The following is a 17,748-nucleotide window of genomic DNA, read 5'->3' on the forward strand; positions in this document are numbered from 1 at the left end:
ATTCATGACAAAGTCTCTTTCAACATTTTAAAGACTGCATCACAATTGTCTGACCACTGCACTTTCTGTGGTTTCTCATCTCTTTTCAGGGCTATAAGGGCGACTGTGATGGTGGCACAAAGTTAGGCAGTTAAAGTTAGGCACAAAGCCTCTGTAGTATTCAGTCAATCCTAAACATTGCCTAACTTTCATTTTAGTCGTGTGTATCAAGTAGTTGATCAAAACCTGCCCCTTGTCCACAGGTTGGAATATGCACCCACTTCCCACTGTATATCCCAGGTAAGTGGTTTTGTTACTTCCATATTTGCAGTTTCCTAGGTTGGCAGTCCATATCAACTGTAATACTGAAGTAACATGGTGGAAACAGCTGTTCCAATTTGGGCTATATATGACTATTGTTGAAATAAGCTGTGACATATCGCCCATGTGGAAGGAGTACCTGACCCATTCATTTCTAAAAGGTGGACACTGCCCCATACAGCCCAAATAGCATCCTTAGAACATGATACAGTCCACAGGGCATAGCAAACATAGTCTTTTCCCTGGATCCAGAGTTAAGGGGATCTGCCAATATCCTTTTGTATGGTCAATGGTAGATAGGTACCTGACTGCCCCAAGATGCTCCAGGAGCTCATCCACCCTGAGCAGATGACATGCATCAAACTTGAAAATCGCACTGACCTTGTGAAAGTCAATGCAAAACCTCATCATGTTGTCAGGCTTTGGAACAAGGACTATGAGATTTTGCCACTCACTGTGGGACTCCTCCACTACTCCCATGTCTAGCATAGTTTGGCGTTTCATCTTGACAGTGTCCCATATCCTTTTGAGTAAAAGCTGTGGACTCTCTCTCACCACCACACGGAGTCCAAACCCAGAGAGATGGTATGTTAGCTGAGTACAGCCGGGAAGGGTGGAGAACTCCCAAGGGAATGCCTGTATCAACTGATCCATCTGGTCTTTTGTTCATCCTTTAGTGTCTTTCGCAACTTGACGATGCTTGCCATTTCTGTCATTGGAATCTTGGGATCTAGTTTGGCATCAGTGGCAAGAGGAGTGATAAAGAAGGCTTCTCTGTCACACTAGGTCTTCAGTGAGTTTATGTGATAGAGTCGGGTGTCCTTTCTTTTCCCCAGATGTCACACCTCAGAATCCAAGGGGCCTGCCTGTCTCAGCAACTGAAAAAGCCCCTACCATTGGATCAATAAACTTAGACTCTGAGCTCAGCAACAGTAGAAGAACCTGGTTACCTCAAAGAGGAAAAGGCCAACAGTACCGTCTTACTTCAGGGCTATCTGCATAGTGGTTTTCCAGGGGTTCTTCTATCTGAGTAGCTGAACTGGGCTCACTCTGTCAGGCTTACCCTGGAAATTCACTGCATTCCCTGTAGGGTTTGGGGGAGATCTCCAGGATGAGAATTCCCCGTGCACCTTCAGGAGTCACTCCAGCCATTTTCTGCTCAGAGTGATCTCTCTCCTCCCCTGACTGCAGTTTCCTCTTTTTTAAAGGCCTCCTCCCTATCATACATGATTGACAGGGCTAGTTCCACACACAGAGCCTCCCTGGCACCTTTCTCATCAGCTTTAGATCTATGCAGCCCGTCACAGAGTGACAATAATTAGTTGGTTATTATCCAGACCTTGGTCCTAGTAATCAGTTAAGATTCTAATGGATTACCCATTGAAATTGACAGAAGGAAGGAAAAGGAAAAAAATCAAATTCCTTGACCATATGTTCCATTTGTTTCTACTAATATTCATTCTTGGTAGATTTCATTCTGATCAGGGAGGCACTTCAAGCAGCTGTGTTTTCAGAATTAATTATTGTGTTGTCATCAAACTGCTTCAAAACATCAACTGAGTTTGACTCTTGGTTTTGATAGAGTATTTACTAGAGACTAGACTGGTTTAGCTGACAAAAATATGATTGATAACTCTTCTTCTTGTACTGCCATAGAAACATATACAATATGGCTCTGTCCCAGCTTCTGAGGTTAAGAACTTAAAGTGCAGTTCTACTCTGGAAAGAAACTCTGTAAGAACACATCACAGAGTTGCATCTTTATTGACTCTCAACCATGCAACATCAAATTTGCTCACTTTAAAGTAAAAAAGAAACTAGTTTCCAGTGTCAAAACTCAGCCTGGCACTGAAAGTCAAGCTGATCTTGTTCCTGCTCATAAATCATCTCCAGTACACCTCAAATGCACATTAACAATGCTTGTAGTGTATCTCATTGGATTCAAGTTATTGGTGCTGATCATGGGTGGCAGGTATAATAGGCAAGAGGAGGTGTTGCCTCCCCTAGCACGGCCGTCACTGCCGCCCGACACATGGGCCATGGCGACCTCTGCTCCCGCTTGTCCCAATTTTTCACACTTGCTGTCTGGTCACCCTAAGCAGGGGTGGAGTGTGGGCAGGGCTGTGAGCGGAAGAGGCATGACAAGGAGCTCGCCTCCCCTAGGGAAGTTTTACTCACCACCCATGGTGATGATATATGTGCCAGTAAGAACACAGCTTGCCTTTCAGATCTCAGGGTGCGTGTGAGGGTTGGATAATCATTCAGACTTTCAAGGGCAGAAGTGAACTGAACATCCAAATCTTTTGAAGTTCACCTATCTCAAAAAGTGAGTTGCCTGTTTCCTTGTATTGGGCCTCAGGTTAATTAATGCTTTTGAGAATTTGTCCAACAAAGCAAGGTTGTGCATTGTGAGGAGATGATATTTTGTAGATTCTGAAATTTATTTTGAGACACTTTTATGGTTTGCAAGAAAGGCTTAAAAGACCAGGGATCACTGCATGAAAATCAGAAGCTATGGGGATGCCACACTAGCAACAGGTTTTTTTAAAATTCTTTCATTTTCAGGAATAGGACAAAAGTGGAAGGAGTGAAGTCATAGGACTCCAAGATTTAAAATTCACAGCCAGTTTAGATTTGTTAGTAAAATGCATACAAATTATAGATCTTACATTAAATGATTTCTACAAGACACCTGACTTTTATGTTCGTTTTGAGCCTCAATAGTCATTTTTAAGATTCTAAATTTGATTATAATTTAATACAGAAACATTTGAGGAAAGGAAGCTTTGTTTAGCTCCTACCATGCAGGCATGGGAATCAATAGATCCAGCTTCTAGTCCCAGCTCTGCAACAGATTTCCTCTACAAGTTTGGTCAAGTCACTTAAAATCTGTGCTTCTGTTTGTCCGTCTGTAAAATGGGGATAATACTCAACGGTACCTGCCTCACAAAGGTTTTGTAAGGCTTAATTCATTAATATTTGCAAAATGATTTGAGATCTTTGAAAGAAATTTAATCCTGAAAGCATAAAATATTATTTATTTCATGCTTTAATACAAATAAATATGAAAGTACTCTTTCTCTCTGGCTTGTCTAATGTCATCTATTAATACAATGTCTAGGTACCAACTACAAAACTAAGAGTCACTGTTAAATTGTCTGTAACACACTGCAATATTTAGTGCTCCAAGATTCAGCTGCTACTACTTAGAGGTCTTTTCCTTCTCCTTTTCTGCATCATAGTTAGGGCTGTACCAAATTCACAGTCCATTTTGTTCAATTTCATGGTCATAGGATTTTAAAATTCATAAATTTAATGATTTCAGCTATTTAAATCTGAAATTTCACGGTGGTGTAATTGAAGGGATCCTGACCCAAAAAGGAGTTGTGGGGGGTTTGCAAGATTATTGTGTGTGGGGTGCAGTAATGCTACCCTTACTTCCCCACTGCTGCAAGCAGCAGCGCTGCCTTCAGAGCTGGGCAGCTGGAGAGCAGTGGCTGCTGGTGGGAGCCCAGCTCTGAAGACAGAGCTGTCGCCAGCAGCAGTGAAAAAGTAAGGATGGCATGGTATGGTATTACCACCCTTACTTCTGTGCTGCTGCTGGTGGGGTACTGTCTTCAGAACTGAGTGCCTGGCCAACAGCTGCCACTCTCTGGGTGCCCAGCTCTGAAGGCAGCGCAGAAGTAAGGGTAGCAATACCACTACCCTCCTAAAATAACCTTGTTACCCCCCTGCAACTCCCTTTTAGGTCAGGACCCCCATTTGAGAACTGCTGTTCTCTCCTGTGAAATCTGTATAATATAAGGTAAAAGCACACAAAAGACCAAATTTTATGTGGGGAGACCAGATTTCACGGTTCATGATGCATTTTTCATGGCTGTGAATTTGGTAGGGCCCTAATCATAGTCTGTCCATGAGAACCAAAGAAGGGCTTTTCAGAAGAGGCAAGTTATGCATTGTGCTCTGAGAATAGTGAGGGTTGGATCTATTTTGATCTCTAGTGCTAATGTGCTCTCCTCTGAGAACATAGTGCCCCTGCTCCGAAGATTTTCACCCAGTGCTTTGTCAGCAACAACTTTCCTCATAGGCACAGCTGTCCTGGATAGAGAATGAGTCTCTTAGGCAGCCAGGCCTTAGCCTTTTAAGGACCTTGAAAGTTAGACACAGAGCTTTGATGTTCTGACATGAACTGGATGGTCTTTCTTGCTTACGAGGCAGGCTGGTGCCAAGTAGGAGTTTCTGTTCATTCCCAGGAGGAGTGACAGTAATCTTACCTGATGGTAACAGAGATATGGGTCACAGTGGCTAGGTCCTCATCCAGAAAGCACAGGTGCTATATAGGGCTGCCAGTCATCAGGTTTTCAAACGGAACACCTGGTCAAAAAGGGATCCTGGCGGTTCTGGTCAGCACCGCTGACTGGGCCCTTAAAAATCCAGTCGGTGTCACAGTCGGGCTAAGGCAGGCTCCCTGACTCCGCGCTGCTCCCAAAAGCAGCAGCATGCCCGGCCCCTAGGCACAGGGTCGATCAGGGAAGCTCTGCATGCTGCCCCAAGGCATGGGCAAACGGGGCGAAAGCCCATGGCGCCATTATAAACAGGGTGCCTCCAGAGCAGGGGTGCCCCTCTGTGCAACCCCTCATGTGCCCCTCATGTGCAGCCCCACGACTCCTGCCTGCTGCCTTGGAGCCGTCTCTGGCCAGCTGCTCTTGGGAGCTTCCTGTCTGCTGTAAGGAGGCGGGGGGGAGTGGGGGCACTGATGTCAGGATGTCCCCTGCCCCCCCCATACCCCATCTCCTCAGAGCGAGGGGGTGGGGACAGGGCTCACCAAGCTGCTGGCGGCGGTTGCTGCTGTGTCTGAAAGAGTTACCGCCAGCAGCCTGCTGCTGGCAGTGGTGTTGCCTTCAGAGCTGGGTGCCCGGCCAGCACCCACCAGTATCAGGCTGCCCTGCCAGTGCCTAATTTGTGCCAGGGCTGAGCTCTGGCATCTCTTTCAATACAAACTAAACACTGGGGGAGACAGCGGGTCCCAGAGGTGATGAAGGGGTGGAATCCCACGGAGCCTGTGGGGGCCAGGAGTGATGGGGGAGTACCAAAATACAAGTTCACCCAGGGTGCCATTTTCCCTAAGGCCAGCCCTGCCCCCAGTGCCGCCTCCACAGCTCCCAATGAGCTGGGAACCACAGCCAATGGGAGCTGTGGGGGCAGCACCTATGGGCATGGGCAGAACACAGAGCCCCCTGATCCCTCCAGCTAGGGGCCGGACATGCTGGCCGCTTCCAGAAGCAGCGCGGAGCCAGGGCAGGCAGGGAGCATGCCTTAGCCCCACTGCGCCACCAATCGTAGTAAGTGCTGCTTGGCCGGAGCCTGCACCCCGAACCTCCTCCCCCAGGTCAGAACCCCCTCTGCACCCCAACTCCCTCCCAAACCCCACACCCCAACCCTCTGCCCAGGGCCAACTCCAGCTTTTTTGCCGCCCCAAGTGGCGGAAAAAAAAAAGAAGAAGAACCGATTGAGCTGCCACCAAAGCAGAAGGGAGGGAATTTGGGACCCGCCGCCAAAGACGCGGATGCGCCGCCCCTTTCTATTTGCTGCCCCAGGCACCTGCTTTCTTGGCTGGTGCCTGGAGCCGGCCCTGCCTCTGCCCCAGGTCAGAACTCCCTCCTGCACCCTAACTCCATCCCAGAGCCTGCACCCCCTCCCACTCTCCAAACCCCTTGGCCCCAGCCTGGAGCCCCAAATCCCTCATCCCTGGCCCCACCCCAGAGCCCAGACCCCCAGATGGAGGCTGCACCTGCTCTCACACCCTTGCCCCATCCCTGAGCCCCCTCCCGCACTCTGAACCCATTGGCCCCCCCGCTCCCCAAACTCTTCATCCCTGGCCTGACCCCAGAGCCCACACCTCCAGCCAGAGCCTGCACCCCCCTCCTATACCTCTGCCCCAGCCCTGAGGCTGCTCCAGCACTCCAAATTCCTTGGTCCCAGCTCGGACCCCACACCCACAACTGAAGCCCTCACCCCCCCACACACCCAACCACCTACCCCAGCCCGGAGCCCCCTCCCGCGCCCTGAGCCCCACATTTCTGGCCCTATGCTGGGCCCCCACACCAAGATGGAGCCCTCACCCCCACCGTACCCCAACCCCCTGCCCTAGCCCAGTGAAAGTGGGTGAGAGCGCTTGATGGGGGGGTGGGGCTGGAGTGAGTGAGGCGTGGCCTTAGAGAAGGGGTGGGGCAGGGGCAGGGCTGCAGGGAAGGGAGCTGGGCACAGGTGTTCAGTTTTGTGCAAATAGAAAGTTGGTAACCCTAGTGCTATATCTCCTACCTGGAAAAGGCTTTTCTCTTGCACCTACGTGTTGACTGATAGGTGCATGTCAAAGGGGAGTCAGGTTCTGACTAGCCCCTCAAAGCAGTTCCCTCTTCTTGCCAGCATCAACTCTGTCTTATAGGAAAACCAAAGCTTTCCTGCAGCTTTATATAAAATACACTATTAGTGTTCTGACCATCTTGTAACTTAGGTCTCTAGTACAATAATTTGTTCCTTTTTACTGCATTTTGGCTCCAAACATTGACATCAATGCGATTCCTCACAGGCTTAAAGTTAATCACTTACTTAAGTGCTTTGTTGGGCCAGAGTGCTCAGCACCTTGCAGGATCAGACCTAACTGACATATTGGAAGCAAAACTGTGTGTAGACAAAAAAAGCTCTATCTTCAAAGGACGTAAGATAAATCATAGTCTTCATCTCCCTGATTATCTGAGTGGTGGTGGAGGACCCTTAACATCAACATTTATTTGCTGCTATTTCCTATTAGCACTTTAATATTCTTCTCATGTAATTTGCTAGGTGAATTTCTCTGCTGTCTATTTATAAAATGCACTCTTTTAATTAGTTTTTACCTACCACATCTACTCTTCCACTTCAGTGGCTGCCTTTCTGTCTCCTCTGTGTCTGGCATGTCTGCACAGATGCTACTGGTAGGGCTCACTGCTTTGCAATATAAAGTTATTTTCTTTGCAATCCATGCCGGCATAAATATGCTGAAGTTGAAGTGATTAGATCAATGTTCCCATTTAGCTGAATGATAAGAAACTGTTTTGCTGAGTAATTGCATTTCTGTTTTCAACAGTTTGCTTTTTTTTTTAAAAAAAAAATCAGATTCAGATAAATTTGTAACAAGCAAAAGTTAAAAAAGCCAGTTTATTCTTTCTGACAGCTGTCAAATTTTTAAGATTATTGTCAGCATGGTTATGTTTTTAAATTCTACCCGACACTGGCCATTAGAGGGCTGTTACAAATTGTTTCTAAGTGCCACCAATATAGAGAAACTGTGCATGACAAGTACATGCATTATCGGTGTGCTTTTTTTAAAACCTAAGCTATTTCCTTGTTGCCCTCAAGAGGGGAAGGTATCATTTAGCAACGGTTGCAGCTTTTGGGAATGATTGTGTCCTATGTGGGAGACCATTTTGTGATGATACTAAGCATGCATCTTACAAAGCATTTAAAGTGGTTTTTAGCATTAAGCTTTATTGTGATCCCAAGAAGCAATCTGACTAATAAAAATCTTTAGAATATTTTTGGGTTTCAATCCAGCACTCAGTGAACAGGGTTACATATTACAACAGCAGTAAAAATCACCATGGTTGGTACCCTTTATGTAGTCTTGGCAGAGTGGCCAAGGACCGAATGGACCCTGGAGAATAGGAGTAGCTCTCACCCACAAAGAGGGTTTCTTCATGTTAGGGATAAAGTATGTTGGCAGAGCAGTGGGAGGAAGCTTGCCCTGCCATTTGCCCCAAATAGTATTTGTCCTGTGTTTATACAGAAAATCCAGTCACCAAAGCTGACAATACATCCCCTTTTGTGAACACTAAAGGGGAAATTTTCAAAGGTAGTTAAGGTGTCCAATTCCCATTGAAAGTCAATCAGAATGTGGTGCTCAAATCCAATTGTGCTTTTGAAAACCTACCCCTACATTCAAAGGAGGGGGAATTGAACATCACAATAAATAATTGATTACACATTGTTGCATTGTGTAACTTACCAAAATTGTCTCCTGGAACAAGGGAGTATGAAACCATTTGAGTCAGCCGTCTCTGCAGTGATGATGGCTATATTTTCTACTGTTCTTTATTATTAGAAAGAGTTACCTAATTGAGTACTGTTTCTATAAGGCACAGCAGGAAAGTAAAGTAAATGGATATTCTTTTGCTGAGGATAAGTGTAAGGGTAAGAGAATGATTTGTGGGAATGAACCTCCAACATCTAGGAAGCAGCTCATCAAGAGGGATGGCTGGGTGTCTCTCTCTATCAGCAATTGGCTGCAAGGACACATAGGGAGCAAAGGGACTGAAAGGAAAGCAATTGCTCATACTCTTCCTGCTGTGCTGCATGGACCCTGGATGATCACAGCCCATGCTGTTGTATGTTGCTCAGCCAATGCCACACCTTTAAGCCTCATCTTCCCTGAAGCAGAGTGCAGAGAAGTGGGAAGAGAGAGAAGCAAGGAATTGTATTACCACCCACCAGCATCTATCTAGCCCTCAACCCGCAAGCCATTACCATGCCATCTGGCAGCTACCATAGCTTTCACAGGTTCCATAACCAACACTTTGCTAACTCAGCCACACAAACCCCATTCACAAGAGGGATACCTAGACCCCGCTCAATTCCAGAATACTCTGCTGGCTTGACAGGCCGTATAAGTGTTGTCAAAGAGTGAGGCAGCCAGACCCATCATGTTCTCTGTTGCAATACTCCTAGGCTAGGGTTTCACACTAGTTTTATCCCATGTAATTTGTCATCATCCCCACCACCACCACAGCAAGAGCACAGCCACACCTTCCACGAAGCCTACCCAGCACCCTCCCAAACACCAACCTAACCGCTCCTTCCAGCAGGATTTGTCCCAAGCCATTCTCATCCCTCCCTCCACCACTAACTCCCTTTGGTCTATGCTAGCAATTAAGAACCTACCACTGTATCAACACTCAATTACACATTGAAAATATATTTCTAAATCTATTCTTTGTTAGTGGGTTTTTTTAAAAAAAACTCGTCGCCTGGAAAAATGCTGCCTTGCCCTGTGGAAATGTGTGGTTGAAGAGCTGTTGGTTGTTTTTATTTAAGCTGGTGCTTCAGCATACACACTGGTAAGAAAACTGTCATTATCACAGATCTCATTCACACAGTGGGAGGGAGAGCCTCCACTGACGAACTCCACTCCCTTTGCAATCATCAAGAGCAGTCATTTTCTACTTTCGTTCATGTTATACGCACCTAATGGTGACCTTTCAAGTACATCTTTTTAAGAAATTTGGGAAATGAGGATGATACCTAGTGAATCAAGAAATAAAATCTTTCCCTTGCTGTAAATGAAATGCAAGAAAACACAAATTACAGATTGCTAAATATAAATGATATTTCATTCAGTTGTGCCATGAAAATCAAATTAGCCTCTGAAAAAATAGCTTATTCATTTCCTCTCTTTATGGAGGAGGATTCTCACAAGAATCTGGAACAAAAATAATCTTCTATAAATAATGGAAAAGAACCTCCAGTGATAGTAAAGCGTGCATAGTTTAAGATTAGAGTTTACCAATTAACACAGGATTCATGTCTTTTACTTTTAAATAATGTTTTGTCAAAGCACAGATTCTACTATGATTGATGACAGGGGGAGATGGGATGGATAGCTCAGTGGTTTGAGCATTGGCCTGCTAAACCCAGGGTTGTGAGTTCAATCCTTGAGGGGGCCATTTAGGGATCTGGGGCAAAAATTGGGGATTGGTCCTGCTTTGAGCAGGGGGTTGGACTAGATGACCTCCTGAGGTCCCTATTCTATGAATCCAGGGGTCATCCTCAGTCTCCCTAGGATACACCACCAAAGGTAGTGGTAGCAGCTTCTCAGTGTTTGGAGAGGCAGAGCTCTCTGGAAGCTCAGGCAGGTCTTCAGGGCAACCGCAGTTTTCCTCAGCATCCCACTCCAGCAGTAGGAAAGAAACATCTGTCTCCCTCAGCAGCTCCCCTGCTGCTGAGCCAGCCTTTTATACTTCCTCTTCCTGTCCCACCCCTCTTGGTTCCACCCACCAGGAGGCTTGCAGCGTTCCCTCCATGTCCGCCTCTGAGGGAGACCGCGGCTCCTCGCTACAGCGACATTAAGTATTTGTGTACTGCATAATTGTACTTATGGCTTAACAATACTAATAGCTATAATTATGTTTTGAGAATGCACCACTAAAATGAATAGCTTCTCACCAGATATGCATACATGGCAAGAAAGGAATTAAAAACCTTGTGGAAAAATAAAAAACATTTCTTATATTAAGACCCATATAAGACTAATAAATTATTTTCACTAGAAAGCCCTAAGCTGGTCAAACAATATTACTACCAGGGCTTGAGCTAATGGGGGTGGGGACGACTGCTCCCTTCCAGCCCGGCAACCTTTAAGTTTATGGATGGCACTGTTTCACAGCAGAAGCGGCTCCTGTCCCACAGGACTGGGCCTGGCTCCCCACCCAGGATGTTGTAAGATGGTGCATGGGGTCCCATGTAACATGTACATGGGGTCCCATGTAACAACACCACTCATTCAAATTTGGCCCAACCACTGCTCCACCATGACTGAAGGGTGGCAGGGCCAACCCTGAATGGGGCTGCGATGCTGTGTGCCATGGTGCAAGACCCAGAGTGGGGAGTCAGGTCTAGCCCCGCAGGACAGAAGCTGCCACAGCCAGGTGAGTGCAGGGCAGGCTTGTGCTACCACCCTGCCTCTCTGCCCAGGGCACAGCAAGGAGGAGGAGGAGGCGGCAGCCGTGGCAGCAAAAGAGGAGGCGTGCAGACCCCATCAATGACCCATCAGCATCCTCCCTCCGCACATTTGCAAAGCCTGGCTCTGCCACTGATCACGACGTTATTTTGAGGCCAACCTGTATGTGCACAGAAAAAAAGCCAAACATTTCGTGGGTTGGCAATTGAGAAAGCAAAGACAACATATGAAATTTAGTTTGGCAGCTGGTTTGGTGAAGAGTGAACGAATCCTGAAACTGTAAATCAAATTTTCGGCTGAACAATTAGATAATTTCTTTGCAGAAATACACAGCTCTCAATAAACATGCAGAACTGTGAAAATACATATCAACAGCAGAAATTTACAAAGCAATTACACTACTACAATCAAATAAATTGCCAGGCCAGGCCAGGCCAGGCTAGCTAGCCAAAAAGTACAGAATTCATCCATCCGTGAGATGTCAAGCAATCTTTTCCATCAGAAACAGAGACATGTTTGCTTGCAAAATTTCAGTTTCCACGTACTTTACAAGGAGCACCAATTATGGCTCAGCTGTACCAAGCAGAAACATACCCGTTCAATTTGTGTGCACACATTTTGCTGCTTAATGCTGATCTTCAGATACCAACAAAAGCTATAGCCCTAAGGATTTGAAAAACATCAGCAAATATATTTAGTGGAAATGGTGATAAACAAAAGTGGCATATGGGAAGATGATTGAAGTAATGTGTACTGTGTCAGTGAGGTTAAACAACATGTACCTGAATTTGTTTTTAGATTAGGTGGAGTTTGAAACATTCAGTGAAAAACCAGGAATAAGAAAGAAGGAGCATGTTGGACTGGATTGTCTTTTCTTGTTGCTAAAATTTCCTGGGTCTTATTCACATATTTTCACTGATTAATACTATTATTCAATATATTTGTCATCAAATTACTGCTCTAGAATCTAAGATTTCATTCAAAAAAATATTTCTAGCAGTCATGGTTGTGAAGGAAACTTGAAAATGTGAACCAAGTACAAATGATGCAGTGCTGTCATCCTGAGACAATAGACAGGCTAAAACAATAATGTGCAAGGCTATGAACTGCTTCATTCATCTCTATGGGTTGTTAATCCTGAAAACTAAAGGTGAGCCCCCTTTAAAACTGTAGTTTAAAGACTTCAGCACCATGGTGGGGCATTTCTTAAGTACTGAGAGAGAAATGACAGCTAATTAATTAACATAACTCCCTACAGCCCTTATATGTTCCTTGGAGATCTCCCATTCAACTTCTGACCAAGTATGAAGCTCTTTAACTTATGAGATTTGATATCACTGCTTAAATGTATGGTTGCCAGCCTCTTTGAGCTGATCAACATTTCTCTGTGACTCTGCTCATCAGGGGATCATTTCATTTCTTCATTGCTTTCCTTCAAATATCTCTTTTCAAGAACTCCCAAGAAATCAAAGTTAACTCTTTTCCTTGATTTGAGCTGACAACATCACTTGTTTTCTTCCTGAGCATTAAGTTTTCTTTTTCCAAGGCTATGTCTGCACTACGGACCTTACAGCAGCACAGCTGTAAGCTCTCCTGTATAGCCAGAGTTCTCTCCCATTGGCAGAAATTACATCACCCCCAATGAGCGGTGGTAGCTATGTTGGCAGGAGAGTCAGTGAAAATTAGCTGCCAGTCTTATTTTTTCAATCCACTTTACTAAAGGTTTCCTGAGCCTGATTCTGGAACTGGCTTTACTACTGTATAACTCAATAGATTTCAGTGTGAGTTATTCCTTATTTATAACCAGTGTAAATGTGATCAGAATCAAACTTTCTGTATATCTATGTTGTCTTTTTACTAAGATATAATTAATCACCAAAACACCCGCCTAGTACAAATTCAGATATCGCACATAGTGATTTGGATGCTAACTGTCAAACTACAGATTTGCATTCCTCCTTGTTGCTGCTCAGGTGGTTTACAGAGATTCTAAATATAGTGAACCTTCCCACAGGGAAATACCACTACTCTCCCTGAAGGCCCTCTGAGGATTCTTCTTTCCTATCTCCCCTCCCAATTTGTTGTCATATGCATTTCTCCATTTTAACCATGATGTCATCTTTAGTGTTCACACCAATAATAGAGAATGGATTATCCAGCACTAAGTGGCATCATAGGAGTGAGTAGCTGCAGAAGATTGTATGGCGAGAGCCATTCCTCTACCATTTTGCTTTGTTATTTGAAGAGATATTCCAAATCCTTCATAGCTATGGATAATCCTCTATCAAAGCATCACATGGTCTAGGTCAATGGATATAGACTCAACAGAGTCAAAGGGAAAAATAAAAATCATAATACTCTGCTCTTTTAAAACATTTTCCAGCCGAGGATCTCAAAATACTTTACAATCACTAACGAAATTAGCCTCACAACATTCTCTTGTGGTAGATAAGTATCATTCTACAGAAGTAGAAACTGAGGCCCATAAAGATTAGTGCCAACATTTTCCAAACTGGGAGATATATAGGGTAGCACCTAAAGCTGTCCTCTGGACACAAGTGCCTAAGTTTGTCACTTGACAAAGATCACAGATGGAGTCAGTCCCTTGTTCAATTCACTAGGCTGTATGATCACCCATGCAGCTGAGCTATGAACATGATTTGCCATGGTGTATGATGACCGCTAAGTTTGATAAGTATCATGTCATCCAGTTTGATCGTTCACAGCTATGTTCAAACACAGTAACATTTTGTCATTTAGACAATTCACAGTTGAGCTTTACACTCTGAAGTTAAGCAGTGGCTCATCGGAATACCAATTCTTATTGGTAAGTTGACTTACTTATTTGAACATTCATTAACCTTCAGTGGGCCCAAATCTTATATTAAGAATAAAGGGGTCTCTGTCTCAGTGAGTGTAATGTTAATACTCAATGGAATGCTTTCTAAAAAGGCCCCAGACTGGCAACTCTCCCAACCAGAGTCCTCTGTTTCGCCACAGCACAGGTAAAGCATGAGCAGCATCAGTGCAAGCTTCCCCACACTGCCTCAGCATTATACCCCCAACTGTTTTTTTACATAAGGATTACCTTGTGAGAATGAAAGGCTCCAGGCCCATTCAAAATGCTGACTGTTTTCTGAGACTGCCAAGAAAAAGGCCAGTTGTTAATATGGTCTTTGTAGTTATGTCTTTGATCTACACACAAGACTAAGAATTTGAGGAAACTGCTTAGACACACCTGGGTTCCAAAAAACCCATGTTTATCAATTATACACCAACATACAAGGCCTATCTTAAAGTCGCAGCATATACACAGAGAAGGAAGATAAAAGACTTAAAATACTCTTGCTGGAAGGCTACAGTGTAATACTACTTTTATTATTAAAATGTAGACTGATAACATACATTGACCAAAAACAGAGAGGAGAAAAACAGGCTGCTTCCTAAAAGTGACACAATATACAGAGCCCCTAGCCTGCAATCAGGACCAGGAAACCCACCATAGGATTTAAAGTGACAGGTTACAATTTCACTACAGTTTTCAATACACATTTATGCATGCCTGCTCTGTTAAATTATGGTGGCTTCTGCAAAGGAAGGCAGGGAGGCCCACTCTACAGGGTTCCCAAACTATTTAATGGGATGCTACCCAATTCCTGTACAGTACAGTGGTGTATCTTTCATAGAATATCAGGGTTGGAAGGGACTTCAGGAGGTCATCTAGTCCAACCCCCTGCTCAAAGCAGGACCAATCCCCAATTTTTGCCCCAGATCCCTAAATGGCCCCCTCAAGGATTGAACTCACAACCCTGGGTTTAGCAAGCCAATGCTCAAATCACTGAGCTATCCCTCCCCTGAGGTGGGAGAGCAGGAAGGAGCCAAAGGGAATCAGACTACTGTCTGGCTGTGATGCCACCAGAAACACCGTCAGTGTGCTATGGCTAGATTCCCCGCTGACCCAGTGGCAGATCACTCTGCCATCATTAGGGCCCTGAGCTGGGACACGGTGGAGTTGGGTAGGCTCATGTCCCTCCTGCCACCCCATCCCTGGGGTGGCAGTACTCCCCCTCCTTAGGCCAAGAGGCCTGCATTTGTCTGTTGTCCACCAGAGCCAGGATGACAGACTGTGCTTGGTGCTCACCTGTGCTGGAGTCCCATAGACTGTTTGGTGCTAAAGCTCTGCCTGACTGCCGGCCAGAGACCAGACTCTTTGTGGCCCAGCCCTGCTAGAAGGCCAGGGACAATTGACTACTGCTAATTCCCCCTTCATTATGTTTGGAGAATACTCTAGCAGACCAAACTGCGAGCAGGGATGGCCTCCCACAGAGGCAGATACAGAGGGACGGCCATGCCAGTTTAGTCACAAACATACAGCACCTCTCAGCAGAGACTCTCAAGTACTTTACAAACATTAATGGCATCTCAGTACTCCTGTTAAGTATGTGAATATTATTGTTCTCATAATTATTTTACAGCTGGATACACTGAGACACAGTATGGCTGCAATTTGCCGAAGAGGTCATGGGGGATCACTGGCAGTACAGTTGGCAATGGGACCTGAGAGTCCCAATGCCTGACCCTTGCTCTGCTCACTACACAACATTGTAGTTCTTAACCTAGGATAATCCTGCAAAGATTCAGGCAAGAGACTCTCACAGAGAAGTGTCCAACAGTTTGGATGCTTATCTATATCTTATCCAAACTTTTTGTGGTTCCCCCCTTGACTACAACCTTCTAGTTAATCCCCAGGTTCTAAATTACCTCCTTCCTGCCCTATAATAAACTTTTGGTGACAAACAAATGGGTATATACAATCCGGGAACAGTCATGGGTAGCTAGTTGTACACAATATAACACACATTCCTTTTGGGATTATTGTTGTGAGTGTGAAATTGTATTTAAATGTAAATAACTCATCATAACGTCCAACAAGCAAGGCCCCTTGATGAGTGCTACTGGAGGCCAATTGAGTGATAACTCCTGTTGTTGCAAGGATAGCTGCTACTGGCAAAAAATGGATTGCAAGAGGAATTATGCTTTCCAAGGTACTTAAAGAATTCCTAATGGAGCCATGGTCCATTACCTGCTTGAAAAACTAGAAATAGTGATGACCTTAATATATGACCTTAATATATGTACATTTAATAGCTTAATTTAAGAAACTAATTTGATCAGTCATGTTGAATAAAATACACTTGCCTCATCAGTATCTGACTATAAAGGAGGCCTGCATAAAAAAGGGGGCATAGAGAATGGCTTCCTGCTCCTCCTTATGGTTCTGTGTTTGTACAGCTCCCAGTGCAATGGGGTCTGGGTACCATAGCAACTAGGTGCTATGGTAATATAGATAATAATAATAATTAATAGTCATAATTAATAAAGGGCTGGAAAGTTGTTTTTATAAAAACAGAAATAAAAATTATTTTCTCCTTGTTTCTTATGCTACAGTCGAATTTATAATGTAACATATTCAGAAGCGGCTGAGTGACTTAGGAGCCTGAATCCCATTTTCAAAAGGAACTTCAGCACCGAAGTCCAAGAGCCTTTCAATGAGCCTTAAGGCCAAGATTCTCAAAGGTGTTTAGGTATCTAACTCCCATTGAAATCAGGCTCCTAAGTCACAAAGATGCTGTTGAAAATGTTACCTTTTGTCTGTCCTGGCACACTCTAGAGAGACAAGGTGGGTGAGGTAATGTCAATTATTGGACCAACTTCAGTAGATGAGAGACAAACGTTCGAGCCACACAGAGCTCTTCTTCAAGTCACTGGTGCTCTCTAGACATTTGGAGATCTAGTAAAACTGCGACATTACAAGAGTCAGGAAACTTTGCTGACTAACTAACATTTTAGAAAAAGGAGAACTATGTTAAAAATTGACATCCTGTCATTTTAATTAAGCTATGTGAAAGATTCCAAAATATATCTGAGACCTCTAGCAAAACCAAGGAGGGCCAGACTTGTCATTCTTGATATTTCTAAGATCAAAATCAGGCAGGAGGGGGAAAATCTTTCAGGCCTTCACTATTATGTTTCAGAAAAGGGCAAACTTCCATTTTTATCTTTGCAGGTCATCCTTAAGGCAAATGCTTCCGGGAGAATTATTTGTGGAATCCTATTTTAAAAGCCAGGTTCCTAAATTAGGCCTCTCATTTTATCATTCAGGCACTCAGGAGTTTGGGTACCCAACAGCTGATTTAAATGCCCAAATGCAGAATTGCTTGCCCTAATTGTAAGAGGACTGTTGCCCCCTTACTAACATTCAGTGGGGGTGTTTTAGTTGCTAGCTCCCAGTACTGAAAAGGGGGAAGGGTCGATGGGGAATCAGGACCCTGAGACTGACAGCCCCCAAGAACAATGGGGAGAGGCCAATGCTCCAGGTCAGCCTGAATGACAGGGTGGCAGGCTAATCAGGGAGTCAGGAGGCCAGGGAGGTCCCGTCCTCCGTGTGAGCTGGACTTGCCTGGGTCAGTGAGAGTGGGGCCGAGCTAAGGAGAAAGCAGGGGCCCGAGCTGAGCTGGGGAGCAGAGCTGGGCCAGATCCAGAGGGACCAGAAAAGTAGTCCAGAGAGAGCAGACCCTGTCCTGGGAGCAGAGCTGCAGCCCCAAAGCCAGAGGCACAGCCCAGAGAGAGCAGACTTGCCCTGGGAGCAGAGCTGCAGCAACCAGAGCCAGAGGGGC

Source organism: Caretta caretta, chromosome 3 (assembly GCF_965140235.1).
Source record: "Caretta caretta isolate rCarCar2 chromosome 3, rCarCar1.hap1, whole genome shotgun sequence".
NCBI lineage: Eukaryota > Metazoa > Chordata > Testudines > Cheloniidae > Caretta > Caretta caretta.